Source organism: Camelus dromedarius, chromosome 30 (genome assembly GCF_036321535.1).
Source record: "Camelus dromedarius isolate mCamDro1 chromosome 30, mCamDro1.pat, whole genome shotgun sequence".
Lineage (NCBI taxonomy): Eukaryota > Metazoa > Chordata > Mammalia > Artiodactyla > Camelidae > Camelus > Camelus dromedarius.
The window spans coordinates 19,564,077-19,577,556 of NC_087465.1; positions in this window are offsets into that span (position 1 = coordinate 19,564,077).

The window sequence follows — 13,480 nt, forward strand, 5'->3', positions numbered from 1 at the left end:
GTTAAAGCATACTACAGCTTGCACTGGACCAAAGGGATTCTGTGACTACCATGGGAATGCAATGCAGTGATGTTTTTGAAAAGTCATGTGCCTCTGTAATTGTGAAAAGGAGGTAATTTTCTTTGATTACTGCAAGAGTCCGTTAACTGATTAGAAAGGGTTCTTAATAATATAGGAGGCATGAGAATTCCTGCAAGCTTCTCCTGACTGTGCAATCCATTTGGGGACTCATTATTGAAATACCATTTAATGCCTAAAATAAGAATATTGAACATTTTCAGACAACACCTATTGTGAGGACTGTGAATAACCAATTTTCTTTTTCTGGGGTCAGCATTATATTTATATATATTTAACCTTTTTTCCTAATTACAATATGTGTTCATAAAGTAAAAGTTTAGACTATGCAAAGATGCAAAACCAAATTGTCTACAATTCTCTCACTTTGGTTAATTATTTTTCAGATTTTTTTTTTTTCAAATTTTAAAGTAAGCCTGCATACATACAGAACTTTACAAAAAGGGGTTTGTGGGTCTGTTAAGGGAACTCCAACAAATTTCATTTTTCCACATCTGAAAAGTTAGAGGAAGAAACCCCAAAGGAGGATAGAGGCAAAAAATGATGTTTATTACTAACAGAGAGTAGGCAGAGCAAGTAGCTTTATATCTGTTATCCAGACAGGCTTGCTAATAGGAAATTCCAAGATCATGCAGATTCCCTGTTTCTAGTCTCTGGTTCTAAACTGGGTCGTGGCCCACGCAAGAACCCTACCCAGGTAAACCTTACAGCCTGGAGGAGAGGAAAGTCTGGGTTCTCTGCAGGAAAGCTCGCCTCAAGAGGAAGTGAGTGGAGCTAAGCAGGGTCAAGTGAATGTCCGTTATACAAATTAGTTTCCTTTAACTGGAATAACACATCAATATGGAGAAGTATTTCCCATCAATAGGGTCACACAATACCTGTTGGTTTTTATTTTGCACACACTCCTCACCCTTTAACCAGGAAACTTGAGTTTTCTCTAGACTTTTCTCTAGATTCTGTGTGAACACACTGGAGTTGCATTAGCCATGCATGGTCTTAGGCATATAGCATGAATCAAAACTGGAAGTTATTATTATTATTATTATTTATTATTATTGTTATGTACAAAGGAAAAAAATTTTAAAAAAACAATATGAGAGGAAGACGGATGCTGCCCCACTTCAAGACTTACTATAAAGTGACAGTGGTCAAGACAGTGTGACCTTGGAAAAAGAATAAGCAAATAGATCAGTGGATCAGAATAGAGAGCCCAGAGATGGACGCACATAAATATGGTCAACTAATCTTGGACGAAGAAAGAAAGTTAACACAATGGGAAAAAGACAGTCTTTTCAACAAATGGCACTGGAACAACTGGACATCCACATGCAAAAGAAATGAATCCAGATCGGACCTTGTATCCTTCACAAAAATTAGTTCAAAGTGGATCATAGACCTAAATGTCAAATGCAAAACTATAAACCTCCTAGAAGGTGGCATAGGAGAAAACCTAGATGACCTGGGATTTGTGAGTGACTTTTCAGATACAACACCAAGGGCGTGATCCATAAAAGAAAGAACTGATAAGTTGGACTTCATTCACATTAAAAACTGCTTATGAGAGACAATCTTGAAAGGATGAAAAGACAAGTCACAGACAGAAAATTTGCAAAAGCCTGAGAAAGCTGACAAAGGACTCTTATCCAACTACACAAAGAACATTTAAAGCTCAACAATAAGAAAACAAACAACTCAGGAAATGGGTCAAAGACTTTAACAGATCCTTCAGCAAAGAAGATATATAGATGGCAAATAAGCATATGAAAAGATGCTCCACATCAAATGTCATCAGGGAGATGTAAATTAAAGCAATGAGATACCACTCGCTTCACCCCTATTAGAATGGCTAAAATCTAGAACACAGACAACACCGAATACTGGTGAGGATATGGAGCAACAGAAACTCTCATTCATTGCTGGTAGGAATACAAAATGGTACAGCCACTTTGGAAGATAGTTTGGTGGTTTCTTACAAAACTAGGCATGCTCTTACCAGAAGATCCACGAGTTACATTCCTTGGTATTTACCCAAAGGAGCTGAAAACTTATGTCTACACAAAACCCTGCACATACATGTTTATAGCAGCTTTATGCATAATTGCCGAAACTTAGAAGCAACCAAGATGCCCTTCAGTAGGTGAGTAAACTGTGGTACATCTAGACAACAGATTATTATTCAGTACTAAAAAGAAATGAGCTATCAAGCCATGAAAAGACATGGAGGAACCTCAAATACATGTTACTAAGTGAGAAAAACTCATCTAAAAAGGCTAGGTATTGTCTGTATGCCTGGAGAAGGCAAAACTATGGAGACAGTAAAAAATATCATTGGTTAGGAAGGAGGGAAGGATAAATAGGCAGAGCACAAAGGATTTTTAGGGCAATAAAATTACTGACTATGATACTATAATAGTGGATACTTGTCATTATAAACTTGTCCAAACTCATAGAAGGTACACCACCAAGAGTGAACCCTAATATAAACTACAGATTCTGGGTGATGATATGTCAGTGTGGTTTCATCAGTTGTAACAAATATACCATTCTAATGGGGGATTTAAAAGTAGGAGAGGGTATACATGTTCAGGGGCAGCGATATACGGGAAACCATTGTACTTTCTGCTCAATTTTGCTGTGAACCTAAAACTGTTCTAAAAAATAAAGTCTATTTAGTTCTGTGCTAAATTGGCTTACTTAAACTCTAATTATTAAAAGTAGAAATGCATCAATATTGGCTTAAATAATCAAAAAGGACTTAATGAAGGAAGCTGGACATTATTTGATCCATGAAGGATTGGATACACTTTGGCTGTGGTTCAGAAGGGGAATAACATTAACAAAGATGCAACAGTGTTGGAGGCTCAGAGAACTTAATTATGTCAAATCAAAACACTAATTTAATCTTTGGCTTTCTTCTTAAAGTGGCTTTGGAAAATACATGCTGAAACTTCAGAGCTGTACTGAGGAATCCAGTTCAGTACCTTCACCATTGTGATAATTCTGCTTTTCTCCCACTGTTCTTTGGACCATCTGTATTTTCTTGATATTTATAACAAAATAATGAGAATAGTAAGAATTGGAAGATTGAATCTGAGTAGTACTAGCACTTAGAAGAGTCACCTCTGTGGGAACTTAACTTCTAATCTCATGAAGTGATTATGAATAACCTTTAATTACCATTGACTTGGACATATTTGTTGTAACCACTAAGTGATAACTCTGGCCTAAACATTCGGGTTACATTACACAGTAATAGTAGTAACAGTTACCAAGTATTTCATGCAAGTTAACAGTACATAGAAGATTCAGTGAAAATTGCCAAAACCAAGAATATTAGCATCTAAAAAATGTTATTCATCAGGGGCTAGTATAAATTCTGTAATAAAGAGGGTCTGGTCCACTGTACTTTCATATGATATTGCTTGTTCTTATGAAATGTTGAATCAACCATAATCTTTTATATTTATGAATTGTGATTTCTTGGTACTTTTGATAATAACATGTGCAACTGTGGAGTTCTTTACCATTTGGTACCTGTATATGCTGAGAATAATAACAAAAAAAACCCATTACATTAAATAATCACTCAAGCCAGTAAGTATTTTGTACCAGAATAAATTCTACAGGTAGACTTCTGATTCATAAACAGATACGTGAAAGATTCAGTTAGGATTAGGGTTCTGAGTTATGTTAGCCATTATTTTTTCTCCCTCTTGAGAAAATCTAAGACCCAAGACAAAGCTAGAACGTAACAGCTTCTATCATAATCAAGACATTCTTCACATAGTAACTAATCCCAAACCATCAGGGTGTGGATTATGCTTTGTTTTTTTTTTTTTTTTTAAAGAACATGGGTTTTGCTTTTAAAGTCACTAATGTTTAACTTCAAAAATTCAATTATTATAATTCTATCTTCTGCCTACACAGTCAGCAATTTGTAAAATTTTAAAATTCTTACATCATTTTCATGTGGTTTACCATTAAATTGTACATGTGACATATTCTAATATGTAAAAAGTGTTTCCTTTTGTCTCACAAAATATTTTGAACCTAATTATTTTTTTTTCAATAAAACATGCATTTTACCTTAGTCTTTTCCACCTCGCATGTCTTGGTGGTGGTTTATTTGCTGATGTGACTTTTGTCCTCAGCATCATATCCACTGAATGGGTGTGTATGAAATATTTGAACTCAGCCTCATTGGATAACCTTTTTATCTCACACTGAGCATTCTATTGGCTATTTTTTTAGAGAATAGACATATTTATTTAAGGTTTTATGTTATGATAGTGTGATATAATGTAATAAATACATCTTATTAGTTTCCTAATATTCATTTTGGCCTTGAGTAGCTTACTCCTTTAGAATGTATTTATTTATGATATCATTATGGTACCCATAATGATACATGACTTTATAAACTTGTATAAAGATTTACACTTTTCCAAAAAGTCTTACCATAATTTTTTAAGGGCACTGTACAAATAATTAATGCTGTATGTTTTCTTTCCTTTGTTTTTATTTTAGATTTTTTTGAGGGGGGAGGTTATTGGGTTTATTTATTTATTTTTATTCGGTGGAGGTACTAGGGATTCAAACCCAAGACCTTGTGCATGCCAAGCGTGTGCTCTACCACTGAGCTATACCCTCCCCCCCCAATGCTGTATGTTTTCTAAGAGACAGTAACTTCCTACTGGGAAAATTAAAGAACCAATTCCAGGAAAATCCAAGTTTGACTTACATAAATGAGCTCTCATGATGACACTGAAAGTGATTGCTCTGTGTGGTGCCAGTGGGGCAGAATAAAATGGCAGTTGTGTCTCTAGTTGTGTATAATAAAGAACTCTTGTAAAAGGTTTCCTTTGGTTTAGAATTGTCATGTTGTTAATCTCTCTTTGATTCATTGTCTATATCATTGCTCAAAACAACAGCAATGAAAGCAATCACATTTCCATTGGACACAATAGTGTGTAATTGACAAGTGTGTCTGCCATTTTGGCTTAGTAACTGTGTTATAACAATGCTATATCTTTTACTGTTGTGATTCATTAGGTACCTGCTTATGGCTCTGCCATTTCTTTCATTATATGTTAGCTCTTGAGCAAATGTCTGTTACTTATTCTCCAGCCAAGACTAACCCAGTGAGATTATTAGAAGCAATCCTTTCAGAACTGATAGCTTGGCTTTGTTCTACGACATCAGTTGGTGATTTTTTTTTTTTTTTTGCAATAAATGTTTTATCACTAAGATGATATTGATGAAGTTTGATTAGAAATCAAAGACCCTGTCAAATAAAGAAGGGTTTCTCTGGGGCTGAAATAGAGCATGCTACCCAGGAAGCCTTAAGATAGAGCATGAACTCTTAAGGAACATATTAGGGTGATGTCGGATGAATCAAAATTATGTGTCATGTCAAAGTTACAAGAAGATAAGAATGTCTGTTGGAATGATCATGTTTGAGGATAGTCAGTCTAGTGTGTATGTGTTACATGTGACATAAATTCGTATTTATGTCAAATATAAGGTTTTAGAAACTTTATAGCGATTCTCTATAGTACACAGGTCAGCAGTGCTACTGCCTATGAATAGAAGAGAATGATTTCGATAGGTTTGTCTCAAGTTAGTCACCTAACACATAAGTTAGTGATTAAGAAAACATTTTTTAACATTTTACCTTTAGGAAGGATGTGTGCTAATTTCCTCATTTTCCAAAGCACCTTTAGATATTGCCCCCAAATAATTAATTCAAAGCTAGAATTTAACTACAGAATTTAAAGTCATAGAGGCAACCACTGGGATATCTCAAACAAATAATATTATATTAGGTGGAGGGGAGAGAGGAAAAGGACAGCAAGGGAAGTGCCCAAATTCTTCATCTCTCATGATGAGGAAACCAAGGACACTGCCAGGCATTTATGAATAAAGAGAGACATAGATACATTGTGGTGATGGCAACCAGTAAAATAACTAAAAATAAAAATGTTGAAATACCTGTTTTAGAAGACTAGAGCTGGCAGGTCAGATCTGAGGAAAGAGACCTTACCTTACCTTCTTGCTCTTAACTTCCATACTGTTTGAATTTATTCTTTCATGTGTATCCTGTACCTTTAGAAGAAACTCTCCTTTGGTATTTTCATTTTCTATTCTCACTGTTTATATGTTTTGTAATCACATGCTTCTCTACCCAGATCTCGAATAGCTTAGATCTCTACATCTCTCTATGGGAATGAGCCATCTCTTATGATCTCCAAGAGCATTTTCCCTGGGTTTGTGCCCCTGCCAATCCTTTGGGTGGGACTGCCTACACTGGGTCAACACTGTCAGATTGAGGGCTTAATGGAGCAAGATAGTTGTTATAGAATATGGTTCCAAAGGTTAGAACAAAGATCTACATGCATATGTAAGAAGAAGGGAAAAGTCAGAGGTAGAATGAATTCTTTCTGGAGGTTAGGACTTAGCTGAGGACTTACCAGTGGAAGTTTCAGCTTAGGGAGGTGCATTAGCTTCATTCATTAAGTCAGCCCTGTGACAAGATTGTGGCTGAACTTTTGCCTTATTGGAGTGTGGGGTATATGCAAGAAATCTTTTTTTCTTTTGATGTGTAGGAGATGTTGTGCACAGCCTCTAGGGTAGAATTTCTCCATGTATGATCCATTCGTGCCCTGACTGAGAATCAATTTGGGTATTTGGAAATTTCTGGGCCCCAAACTATACACACTACCTCAGAATCTTTCAGTCCTGGGAATCTGAACTTTCCGTAAGCTCCCCAGATGGTTCTCTTACCCACTTTAGTGTGAGAGTCTCTGCATGGAAAGCAGAAGCACCTACAAAAATTGTCCTAGAGAAGTGTGTTTCGAGAATGTGGCTCTTATGTGACCATCACAATGTGTGCAGTGAAATAGTGTCTGGGGAGAAGATGGCCAACTCAAGATTTTTTTTAATTGTGTACATTTTTGTTTTCATAGTTTGATCGCCTCTCTTCCTCTTATATTATTTTTCTTTCACTTCATGCGATAGCAATAGTTATGAATGCTCATGAGGCAATAGCTAATCCAAACCCACACTCTCATTTTTGGGTAATTATTTGAAACTAGAACAGCACTTACCACCACTGACTTACCTGTTTTGGGAGGTTAACTAATTAAAAAGCTCAAGCAGAATAGGTTTTTATCTTATTTTTTTTTATGTTTTATTTTCAAAGCTGCTTAAGAGAAAGAAAAGGAAAAAAAAAGAATACTTTGCCTTGTGATGTTTTTCTGCCATCATTTTATATTAGTAAAATATGGAGCGTGTTTGTGATTTCTCTGTTCTGAAAAATAGGATGGCAGAACATTATGAATTGCTGGGAGAAGCACAACTGAAAACTGCATCAAATTTATTCAGCCAGAAGTATTTAAGGAGATGCAATAGGGGGAGGGGTAGCTCAGTGGTAGAGTGCATTCTCTGCATGCACGAGGTCCTGTGTTCAATCCCTAGCACTCCGTTAAAAAAAAAAGATGCAGTAGAGGAGGATAATGTTTTAGACAAATTATCCAGATGATTAAGGGAAAGCAAATAAAAGTTTAGGGTTTCATTAACTAAGTATATTTTTTATACTGTCTGAAACCAGCATAGTTTGTGGGCTGTAAATTTTAGCCCAAACTCTCATTGGCCTAGTAAGACAGATTAATGAGACACATGCTTCATTTATTACACAAAAACAAAATGCCGTGATCTCATCTTTGCTACAATGAGAGAGGATTTTTTCTGTTCGAGATTTTTGTTTTTGTTTTCATCTGAAGACAACCATCAAATCAAACCTCAGCCTGTTTCCTACAGTCTTACACTTGGCCAGGTTAGTGCTGAAAATGTGTCTTCCTGAGAGCCCGTGTTGCACTTGGGTGCTTGTTTACATTTGGAGCTGTGTAGTGATACATCGCACCATCTTTTTAAAGCAAAATCCATTTCAAATGACAGGGTCCTGTCTTTAAGTTTCCAACCAACCTACCATTCTAAGAAAAGCTGAAATAACTGCCACGAGCAGCAGGATTTTGGCTAAATTTCACACATCATTAATCTTGTGATGTTTACTCATAAAGTCTGGATAGTTTGGGTGCACTTTTCCTTTTCATATGCACTTTTAAACCGTGTAATGTTGCTCTGCTCTCTCCTCAGAGGTGGCTGTGATATCGTTGTGTGTGAAATGATCCTGTTTATAGTTTGATGTCATCTTGTTAAATCTGGGAAGTGATTAAGGTGGTTCTTTGGTTTGAGAAACATGTAAAGATCTTGTGACTGTTGCCGTTCATGAATTCAGATTCATCCATGTAGATTACAGCCCTTTTTTTCTTTTTCTTTTGAAATGAAAAGACAAGAGCTTTTAAAATTATTCTTAAGATGGCATGTGCTCTTTAGTAGAATCTGAAATGTAACTGTAATAAATATTCATCTAATCTACAGGACTTGCACACAGAGTTTATCACCATTGCAATTTCAAGCTTTCATTATCTGCCTCCAGCACTGTCACTTTGGACTAGCTCATTTTCCCCCCTTTGATAGTGACAACAAAAGAGCTAGACCTTTTTTATATTTTGTGGTTATGTTTAGGCTTAGTAAAAAATTCTTATAATATTCATTCATTCATGCATGCTTGTCTCCTGGGATAAGGTAACCATATCATTTGCTTCAGTTCTTTCCTTTTCTTGTTTAAATTCTGAAGCTCTTCTTTTTATTTCTAAATTCATTTTCTTTAGTACATCCAATTCTCTCCGGCGCTCCCACGAACAGCTGTGGGTGGTGATGGGGCGATGTACTGAGACAGTGCTTCCGCACTCTGCACATCCCCCCGGAGTGGCTTTATAGAACATGGGAAAGTACAGTACAGCTCTGTGGCAGATGGACTTTCAAACAGCATTCACTGAGATCTTTCCCTTCATGTCAAGAAACACAAGCTCTGTACCCTACTTAGTATGCTGACATTTCACACTTGATATCCTCATCTATTCTCCCTTTCACCTGATGGCAAGGATGCGGATTGAGGTGCCCTTTTCAAACAAAACATGCTTTCCTTTTTAGCATCTATGAATGTTGACTACAACAAATCTATTTGGCTGGATTCTGCATGTTTTCTAGATTCCTATGTTGTACACCTAATGCAATGACGACCATGTGTTGGAAAAATAATAATAGTTCTCTAAGAGTTCCTTACCAGTCTGGCTCAATGCTTGCTATCTTTTAATATATATTTAGTTTAGTAATTGTTAAGAAAGAAATTTTTATGCCATCTTTTCATTTTTCTCTCCACTAGTTTGAGCACTTGTGTTTTATTGATTTAAAATGTACAGAAATTGGTGCTAAAAGAACTCTTTGAACAGTTTGAGGATATCAAATATATTGTTTAAAAAATCTTCAAGGTGAACAGCATTATCTGGCTTAATTTATGTCTTGTGTTTTAAACTTATTTTTACTTTGTATTCTGGAGCAATTAGATGACCAAGCAATTTTCCCAAATGGAAAAAAAATGAGTTTTGCCAAAGAGATGGGGAATTGCACTGCATTTTAAGCTTCTTTATAAAAGGCAGTTTCAGATACCAAAAACTTCCAGCAGAAATATTGCATGCTTGTTCTTGGTCCTGCAGTAAATTTGGTTATGGAAAATTTAATACAGTCTGTGTGAAGAGTCTGGAGATAAGTAAGTATGTTGTTTCCTCTTGGGTAACTCCAAATTGTTTTCTTTAAACTTGTGATTTAGCAGGTAATCCTCTAGGTGAACCTTGACAATCTGGTTATATTGTAGCGCCAGGCCCTCTGAAAACAGCAGGTGATTGGCTGGCTGCCTCACCAGCTCTGGGCCTAGGGGAAAAAGACATGTGAATGTTTACGATGGATTTTAGTATGGGATTTATTTAGATGGGAAAGTATCCATGGATGGTCATAAGGGAAATTTTTAAGGGGTTTAGGACCCATTAGTGAATGGCAGTTTGAAAATTTCACTTGTACAAGCATAACTCCTGGTGCCACCTCTCCTGTTTATTTGAAAGGGAGACAAATGCTGTAAGATTTAAGATTAACCTATAGAAACAAACATTTGTCCTCTGAGAAACAGAAAATAATCTGGTGTAGGGGAGGGTTCAAAATCAGTGACCCTGGCCATTTTGTGGTAGGAGGAAGTGGATCTTGCCAAAAGAGAATGGGCACAGCAGGAACAGGTTATTGTTTACGAGAGCAGCTAACAGTTTTAGGGCCACGATTATGTGCCAGATGCTGGGCCAGCTGCTTCATGTCTGTATTCACAGTTTATACTTAAAACCTTATATATTAGGAACAATTATTTCTCCTGTCGTACAGGTGAGAGAATTGAGACTCAGAAAGATAATGGTGGAAGACAGAATAATGGCTTACTCAAATATGTCCACATCCGAATCCCTGGGACCTGTGACTATGTTATCTTACCAGGAAAATTACACTTTTCAGATGATTAAGATTAAGGACTTTGGGATGGCATGGGATGGGATGGAATGGGAGAGATTATCCTGGCTTATCTGGGTGGGTCCATCCTCATCACTTAAGTCTTTAAAAGAGGAAGCACCTTTTCTGGCTGTGGTTAGAGAGCCAGATGTGATGATGGAGGAAGGGTTGGAGAGATACAAAATTATGTCTTTGAAGATGGAAGAAGGGTGCCATGAGTCAAAGAATGCAGGCATACTCTAGAAATTGGAAAATGCAAGGAAACAGATTCTCCCCTAGAGGCTTCAGAAAGTGTCTTAGTCTGTTTAGGCTGCTACAACAGAACCACAGATTGAGCAGCTTATAAATGACAGACATGTATTTCTCACTGTTCTGGAGGCTGGAACTCCAAGATCAGAGTGCCAGTATGGTTGGGTGAGGGCTCTGTGCCAGATCACAGACTTCGTGTTGTATCTTCATATGACAGAAGGGTCTAGAGAGCTCAGTGCGGTCTCTTTTATGAGAGCACTAGTCCTATTTATGAGGACTGAGCACCTCCCCAAAGCCCCACCTCCTAATGGTGTTACATCAGGCACTAGGATTTCAACATATGAATTTTGGGAAGCCACAAACATTTGGACCATAGCAGAGAGAAACAGAGCATTGTAAATATCTTGATTTTAGCCCAGTGAGAACTAAGTCAGACTTCTGACTCCCAGAACTAAAAGATAATAAAAATGTGTTGTTTTAAGCCACTACATTTATGGTAATTTGTAGAAAATTAAGGCAATAATATTATTTGTACCCATAGAAGGTCTGAGAATGCCTCAGAATCTCTAGCAGGGCTGTGTAAGAGTTTAGGTCTTACTCTAGCTACTTTAAGAAGCCACAAAAATGTTTGTAGAGCAAGGGAGTAACATGAATTAAATAATTTATGCCTTGTGAAAATTAGATATGCAGAGAATGGATTGTAGGGGACAAAAGTCGAGGCTGGGGGACAAAGAGGACTATAATCCATTACACAAAAAGATACCCACTCCTCTTCCCCAGTCCGCACAGGTTTAATGAATGTTTCCTCCTGAAAGAGATTCTGCATGATTTATTGTCTCTAGAAAAAGGCAGAGAGGCTGCATTACATCTGCTTTATCTTTTAGTCAAGATTTCAACTGCCAAAACTATTAATTCCTCAAATGACTGGATATAAACAACAAAGATTTCTTTCAACCTTGATGTCATACTAAAATTTGCCCTCTCTGTGTGGGCATTTGTATATTTTCCCCCAAATTTGGTAGTGTGATTTGGAGGCAAATATTAATTTAATCTGTCAGTTGGAAAGCTAACATATGAAGAAATAACTCTTCAGTATTAAGCTTATAGGAGAGTCATTCTAAATATCTCCTTTTGACTCTTAGCATAATTTATAAAATTCAGAATAAATAGCCAAGTTTATTAGGTATGAAATTATATCTGGTATGGATCTAATATCTCTACATATTACTATTCTAATGATGAACTCACATTTATATAAGAAGCTCTATTTTGCAGTAAAGACATTACATGGAATTTAAAGGATGCCAAAAATATAAGTGAATGCAAGTTCTAGTTTCATTTTGAATTAAAAAACCATCACTAGTGCAAAACACAACAATAATGACAAGCTAAGGCTTTATATAGAAGAAAAAGCCCTTTAAGGAATTAAAAAGCTAATCATCTTACAGCATAAACACTTATCCACACTGTTTAAACGTAGTGTTCTGCTTGTTAAAGAGATTTTAAGAGTCTGCATTAGTGTGTAGAATTAGTGCCATGTTGGTAAATTAGAGTTGCTAACTACTTGAATTGTCAACTGTGCATTTTGATGGATTTTAGCCTTGAATGCTAATGTGGTTTTCAAAGTATCATTTTGATGAATTTTATTGTTACATTAGATACACTCTGGTTTTTCCAATCAGTCATGTCCACATCACCACCGTCAGTGGGCTACCATAGCATTAAATACGACAGAGGTAAACATTATTGAAAGCTGTGCCTGTTACTGCGGTTTTACAGTAGCGTCATTTTGTTTTTATTTCCTTTGATTTTATGCTGATATGGGTTTCAGCAGTATTTGCCTGCAGCCTCTTTCAACTTTTCCTTTTAATTAAAAAGCCTAATTGGGAGTAATAAAAACTTCCAATTAAGCCTTTTAAATAAAAACTGAAAGCTGAAAGTGGCTGTGGTTGCAGATCGAGGCTGGCGCTCACGCTTTCATTATGGCAGGATTCCGTTACTGCATTGCAATTTGTGGTTTCCAGGTTTAACTTGAGACCTGTGAGTTAGAAGAAGTGGACCTTGGGAGATCCCCAAGCAGATAATTATACAGTAAAACATCCATTTTGTTTGAGGGGCTTTATTTCTGAGGCAGGAAGGATACCGAAGGGGAGCTTCAATCAATCATCATCATGGAAGGTTCATTAGATAAAAATTTCAGTCATATTTCACTTTTAACAGTAAAAATAAAAAAAATTTAGTATTTGAACAAAAAGGTAAAATATTGAAGCTTATTTATTTTAATTTATGTATAAAATAATCTAAAAGTTTGGACTTGCTGTATTTTCTTTCATTTCTTGCACTAGAGAAATGTGCTAGGACGAGCCTGCAATGAAGTCTTAGATTACATCTGTAATTGGACAGATTCGTGCATCGTTGACTGATCCTTATATACGAACCGAATAATAAAAGACTAAAATAAGCTTTTTATACTATTTAAAATGTGTAAATATGTGACTTTCTGGGATTTTTCTGTAATTATAAATTTTATATATGAAACAGATTTCTGTTGGCTGTATTACTTTGTATGTTTGGGGGCGGGGGGGAGTATGATGACAGTTGGATTGGGAAGGAGGGATATTTTAGCTTTGCTTATAATTGGCTCTTATTTGATTTCATAGGCTTTGGAAAAGTTAAAGCAGGGAAATGTTCTGTGTCCAAATGTCTC